Here is a 7,633-nt window from a genome sequence, read left to right on the forward strand (position 1 = left end):
TGTAATTAGAGGGCCCGGGAATGAACTATCTGGGCCTGGGAGCCTCTCCGCCACCCCCGCCTCCACTCCCCCCAGGCAGGAATATTTCACTTCACCGGAGTTTACAATTGCTGCCCATTTGCGGGAGACCCATTTGGACTGTGATCCAATTTGCCAGCAATCCTTTGCTGGCAATGTGGGCCACGGCGCATGCGTCGATTTCGTCGCTGACAGATCGGTACATGCGCAGTGGCCTGCTCAGCGCTGTGTTGGAGGCTTCTCGGATGGGAATAGGCCCCACCCACGGATTTGTGCTGACATGCACGCTGGTGAACTTTGCAGAGTACAGAGTGTGAGACCTCCTTTTGGAAACTACTGCTGAAAGAAACAACGCAAATTAATCCATTTTAATTTTAATCCAAATTCTACACTTCAATTTTTTTAGGAGAATCGCCCCCACTCACTTATAATCACAGATATTCATGCAGGCATTCATACACAGAGAAACGTAAACAAAAATACAACTATGTAAAGACACACAGGCATAAACAATATTTCCTGAAGCAAATACACAAATACGCACACAGACTCACACAAACACACACACACACAAAGATTTGCACACAGACTCACACAAACACACACACACAAATGCACAGACTCACAGACACAAAAGCAGACACATGCAGGACTAATTCCACCCACCCACATATTCACGTACACACGCAGACTAACAAACTTGCACCCACCAACATTCACACACATACACTGAAAGCAAACCGTCACACAAAGACATACAAACAGCCACAGCCACACGCAGCCACACACCCGCACGTAGAACCAGACCCACGGACATATGCTGACAGGCACAAACATACACACACACACACACACTCATTGCTATAATATCCAAGACAGAAATTCCAAACTGTTTCATGAGGTCCTCCTGGATCATAAATAATACAATGTGAATTTGGCTAGGGCAAGCATGAGATGTTAGATGTTTCACTTCATGTATGACTCAACTGACCCACGAGGAGCTTTGACCAAACAATTTTTTTAAAAGTACTATTAACGTGTCACAGTAACTTCTACCAATTACAAATAAGAGATAACCGCCCATGATAATGTAGAAACATTAACAACGAGATGAAATGATCCAAACAAACAAACCTTCATATCAACATATCCCAGTCAAAGGTTTAACAGCTGAAAAAAAAGACTGTCCACGTGATGCTGGAACTTAGTCCTTTGTTTGGAGAATTGAAAGCCTGACTTTGCAGCCTTGTAACCTCCAACAGCGCTCGAGATAGAGACAATGCCATTACTGGACACTTTTATGTTCTCAGCAAAGCACTTCAAGAGACAGAGACACTTTAGTTGCTCGCTAGCAAACCACCAACAGTCGAAGTTTCAGTCCAAGAACACAAAAAGACGAGCTTTCAGCATGCCAGAATAATTTACGTTACCATGGAGGGAAGCACAGAAACAGAATTGTTCAGTCTGATGTCCAAGCACCTTCTAAACCAAAAGTGCATCCAGCAGCCCAAAACTCAAAGGTAAACAACGCCTGTTAACTGAACTGTCAATCATTCTTTCTCCGACACTTCAGGGTCATAAGAATCCCAGGAAGAGCATGAGTTCCAAGGTAAAAATAAACAAAGCCCCATTTAAACCATGAGGGACTTTGAAGCAGAGAGATCTGAGTCCGCTTATAACTTCAGAGAACATGATTAAAAATACAGTTCCCAAAGGCAAACCAGCGTGACACCTCCCGCTTCAGAAATAAATGGACTATCAACATTCAAAGATGGTTTCATTTTTAAAACCTTTCTGTTTCACACTGCTACTATTCTGCAATAAACATATATGCCTGATACAAAATCAAAACATGCAGAGATCACACTACTATACTCATTTCTGTCATTGTTTTCCACTGTCGACACTTTTTAAAATCACATATTTGATGAACCGATTGATCGACAAGACTCTTTCAATTCTTAATCCTACATTGATTCTCAATCCAAATGCACTTTGGCTGCTATGATGATAAATTAGCTTTGGCAATGTTCTCCAAGAACTTGGCAGGATCAGGAGGAGAAAAAGATCTGGGTCATTCGGAAAGGTAATTTTATCTCTGTCAACTTTCTTATTCATTGGCCAGAACTCATCTGGTTAGCAATTGGAACACTTCGTTTGGCCTTGATCTTGCGCCATCAGTTTCTGCATATTCTTCGGCAAAGGTGCAAAACAATTTGTCTTCCTTGCTGTCAGATCACATTTTGACTGTGCTTTCAAAGATCAATACTGTGAAAAACAGTTAAATTTACTCGAACACTAACTGTATACAGTCCTGTTTCACTGGGTAGCCACATCTCTGCTCACTGCTCACAGAATCATTATGCCAGCAGTTCATTTAAATGATGGCACAATCTTGGAAAACAGTCTTACTTCACGTTGTTGTACCTTGTTCGGTTCACATTAGCCCGATGCTTCGACTCCTCAAGCTCCTTTTTGAGATTACACATGACTGTTGATTCATCTACATTTCTCTTTGTATAGATTATGAGCCGCTTTTTTTATAGTCCTGCAATTTACATTCAGACAATTTGAACAAATCAGCAACGGTCAGATTGGCTTGTATGTCTCCACACCTGCTCAATATCTTTGTTCACATCATTGTTCTCCTTCTCCACCTCCACTAATTTCATGTGATTGATCGAGACTTTCGGCTGCTGAATCCTGGACAAAGTAAACATCAGCTTTTCCTTCTGAGCCTGTGCCAAATGTGCAAGGTAATCGCGAGTCCTATTCGGGATGTGGGCAGGGCTGAGCGCACCCGAATCGATCGGAGTTCTGAATCACGCATGCGCAGTTAGAAAATAAATTGAAAAAGCGCGCCATGTCAGATCGCTCCCCAGCCGTAAACAGCAAAGAAAGCGACCCGGGAGCGAAAACCGGGCGTAATGGCCCCAACAGACATCACGGTCCCCCTTATCCACCCACCCACCCACCCGCTACCATGACAGACCGTGACCCCCTGCCCCCTCCCCCCCCCAGCAGATTGCCCACAGAGTGGCAGCCGTGCCTCCCCTGCCCTCCCCATTCCCCCCACGAGAGATCCATTTGGCCTCCCCCCTACCGCCCGCCAGAGATACATCTTATCCGCCCCCCTCCTGCCCACTTCCCCCGCCCAAGTGATTGATCTGCCCTCAATTCCCTCCCCCCCCCCCCGCCTCCCCAGGGAATGGCCTGGGCTCAACCCTCCCCACCCCCAAGAGAATGACCTAGTCTCACTCCCCTCCATCCCCCCACCCCAGCGATACATCTGACCCGCCTCCTCCTCCCTCACCCACTCATCCCTCACCCACTCCTCCCCAGACAATGATCTGGCTTCACTCCCCTCCCCCCTGCCCGCGCAGAGGTACACCTGACCCGCCTCCTCCACCATCCTCCACCAACCACCCCCTCCCCTCACCAGCTGGCCGCCTCCCTCCCCCTACCCCCCCCCCCCCCACCTCCCCAACCCGCCCCCAGCCAGACAACGACCTGAGTCTTAGAGCCGTTGGAAGCTCTGAACTCACCTCTTCAGCAGCTGGAGCGCCAGCATTAGACTTTTATTCAGCATGTCCATTTCAGCGTGATTCCGCATTGGCGAACGCTGGGTAAAGGGCAAGATGCTGATAAAGCTGGGTGGGCAGTTCATTAGTTCAATTGAAATGCATGCAAGTGCATTTAAATCGCCATTGCGCCCGTTTCGGGCATGAATCGGATGGCGGCCATTATCTAAAAATACAGTTAACATATCACAATAACTTTTACCAATTGAACACAAGAAAAAAAAACCAACCGTGATACTGTATAAACCTTAACAAGTATATGGAATGATCCAACCAAACAAACCACGTCATAAACATACCCCTACCACTGGTTTAACACAGAAAATAAGACTACACACGTGAGGCTGGAACTTCGTCCTTTCGTTGGAGAATTGAAACTCTGTGTTCTCAGCCTTGCAGCCTCCAGCAGCCCTCGACACAGGGACAATGCCACTGCTGGCCTAGAATTGTTCCCAGCAAGTGACTTGAAGAGTCCGAGACAGTCTAATTACATGCTAGCAAACCAACAACAGCAGAGCTTTTCACTCCAGGAAGGCAAGAAGACCGATGTCCAGCCTGCCAGCAGTTTAACATACAACACGATGGAGAGAAACGCAAAAATAACTGTCTTTCAGTCTGATGTCAAAACACCTCTGAACCAAAACTGCAGCCAGCAGCCCAAAACTCAAAGTGGAAGAACTCATGTCACCTGACCTATCAATCATTCTTTCTCCAACAATTCAGTTCATAGAAATTGCGGGAAGTGCATGACGCCCAAAGTTTAACAAAATTGAACAAATCTCCATTTTCTTCCATTGAAGCAGAAATAAAAGCACACACCGAGACTGATACACACGCTCACACACATACAGGCAGTCACACGCTCATACGTACACACACTCATATACTCAGTCACACACATACATGCATACACAGGCCGCACGCACACACACACGCACACCCAGGCACAGACACTCTCACATGCCCACATACATACCAATGCGCACGCGCGCACGCACGCACGCACACACACACACAAAGACACACGTAATTAAACACATTTGCTGATAGAAGCGAATGTGCTAGGGGCGTGGATGGGGAAGAGTTTATGTGGGACATCCTGGAGGCCTTCTTGAAAGAGTATAATCATAGTCCAACTAGAGAAGGGGTCGTACGTGAACTGCTTTTGGGGAATGAGGCCAGCCAGATGGTCCATGATTCAGTCGAGGAGTAGTTCAGGAACAGTGACCACAATGCAGTAAGCTTTAACGTACTGATGGAGAAAGCTGAGTGTTGAACTCAGGTGAAGGTGTGAAATGGGGAAAGGCTGAATTCAACAATATTAGGTAGGGACTTAAAAATGAAGATTCGAGGCAGGTGTTTGATGGCAAATAAACATCTGGCATGTGGGAAGCTTCCAAGTGTAATCTGATAGGAACTCAGTACCGGCATCTTTCTCGAAGTATGAAGGATAATTATGGCAAGTTTCGGTAACCTTGAATATCAAGAGATATTTTGAGCCTCGTCAACGAGAAAAAGGAAGCATTCGTCAAGGCTGGTAGGTTGGGAACACACGAAGCAAGTGTGGAATCCAAGGAAAGGAGGAAGAAACTAAAGCAGGGAGTCAGGAGGGCTAAAAGGGGTCACAAAAAGGAATTGGCCCGCAGGATTATGGAAAATCCTAAGGCCTTTTACATATCTATATAGACATAAGCATTGTTAGCGAGAGGGTTGGCCCTCTTAAAGCCAAAGGAGGAGATTTATGCGTGGAGTCTGAGGAAATGGGTGACATTTGAAACTAGTATATTACATCAGTTCACTAAGCAGATATTAAACAGCATTCAAATAAATTTAAATATATTAACTTGCCTCTCGCCCATTTATGGCGATAGGTGAACTGCGCAGGAAATCTGGCGCTCGTAAAATGCCATTGGTTTTCGCGACTGTCGCTAAGCGCTTTATGCCCTTCTTTCCCACTGCATTGCACCAGAAAACGGGCGCAACGCGACGGTAAAATCGCCGCAAACTGTTCTCACACATGGAACTTGGAAAACCGTCGATGCATTCCCTCTAAGGCATGGACATCCTTCCTAAAATAAAGACAACAAAACTGCACACGACCCTGGTGTTGCCTCATTAATGCCCTGTATAATTACAACATAGCATCCCGATCCCGATACTCAAATCCTCTCGCTGATAAGCTGCCACGATGTGAGAGGCTGTCATCATGAGCCCAACTCTCTTTGTTTGAATCATAAATGAAATGAGATCAGGAGCTGAACGGCTCTGGAAAGCAAAGTGATCAATGAACTGCATTAGTTATTTATTTAATTATTTCTCGCCCCACCATGATGTTATTATTTGGTGGCCTATATGACAGAAAGGCCATGGCAGGTGAGGAACTCGAAACTATCATTACCAAGAAAGAGGTAGTGTTGGGCAAGCTAATGGGGCTAAAGGTAGACAAGTCTCCTGGTCCTGATGGAATGCACCCAGGATACTAAAAGGGATGGCGGGGGAAGTAACAAATGCACTGGTGGTAATTTACCAAAATGCGCTGGACACTCGGGTGGTTCCCGCAGATTGGAATGCAGCAAAGTGACGCCACTGTTTAAAAAGGGAGGTAGACAAAAGGCCGTAGCTATAGGCTGATTAGCTTAACTTCTGCAGCAGAGAAAATGCTTGAATCTATCACCAAGGAAGAAATAGCGTGACATTTGGATATAAATTGTCCCAGTGGTGAGAATGGACATGGGTTCATGAGGGGCAGGTCATGTTTGACGATTTTGACGCAATTCTTTGAGAACATTACATGCGCAGTGGATAATGGGGAACCTGTGGATGTGGTGTATCTGGATTTCCAGAAGGCATTTGATATGGTGCCGCACCAAAGACTGCTGCATCAGATAAAGGTGCATGGTGTTACGGATGATATATCAGCATAGGTAGAGGATTGGTTAACTCGCAGAAAGCAAAGAGTGGGGGTAAAATTTGGTGTTTTTCTGGTAGGCGATCAGTGCCTAGTGGTGTGCCTCAGAGATCAGTGTTGGGACCACAAAAGTTTAGGATTTACAAAGATGATTTGGAGTTGGGGATCAAGTGAAGTGATGACACTATGATGTGTGGCAGAGCAAAGTCTGCAGAGGACGGTGAAAATCTGCAATGGGGTATAGATAGTCTAAATGAGGGGGCGAGGGACTGGTAGATGGAGTCCAATGTTGGTAAATGTGAGGTCATCCATTTTGGTAGGAATAACAGCAAAATGGACTATTATTCAAATGGTAAATAATTGCAGTATGCTGCTTGCAGAGGGACCTGAGTGTCCTTGTACAAGAAACTCAAGGAGTTGGCTTGCAGATGCAGCAGGTAATTAAAAGGCAAATGGAATTCTGTCCTTCATTGCCAGAGGAATGGAGTTAAAAAACAGCGAGGTTATGTTGCAGCTGTAAAAGGTGCTGGTGAGGCCAGACCTGGAGTACTGTGTACAGTTTTGGTCTTATTACTTGAGAAAGGATATACTGGCACTGGAGGGGGTTCAGAGGAGATTCACTAGGTTTATTCGTGGGTTGAGAGGGGAGGCTGAGTAGACCTGGGCTATATTCATTGGAATTCAGAAGAATGAGGCGAGATCTTTTAGAAACAGATAGGATTATGAAGGGAATAGGTAAGACAGAAGCAGGAAAGTTGTTTCCACTGGCGAGCGAAACTAGAATTAGGGGGCATGTCCTCAAATAACGGGGAGCAGTTTTCGAACTGAGTTGAGGAAAAACTGTTGTGAATCTGTGGAATTCCCTGCCCAGTGAAGCAGTTGAGGCTACCTCATGGAATGTTTTAAGGTAAGGATAGATACATTTTTGAAGAGTAAAGGAATTAAGGATTATGGTGAGCGGGCGGGTAAGTGCAGCTGAGTTCACAAAAAGATCAGCCATGATCTTACTGCATGGCGGGGCAGGCTCGAGGGATGAGATGGCCTACTCCTGCTCCGAGTTCTTATGTTCTTATGTTATGTATTCTCCTGTTTCTCACTGTAAGGGCACTACATTCGTTTTGGTCAA

The sequence above is a fragment of the Mustelus asterias genome, unplaced genomic scaffold (assembly GCF_964213995.1).
Source record: "Mustelus asterias unplaced genomic scaffold, sMusAst1.hap1.1 HAP1_SCAFFOLD_532, whole genome shotgun sequence".
In the NCBI taxonomy this organism is placed as follows: Eukaryota; Metazoa; Chordata; class Chondrichthyes; order Carcharhiniformes; family Triakidae; genus Mustelus; species Mustelus asterias.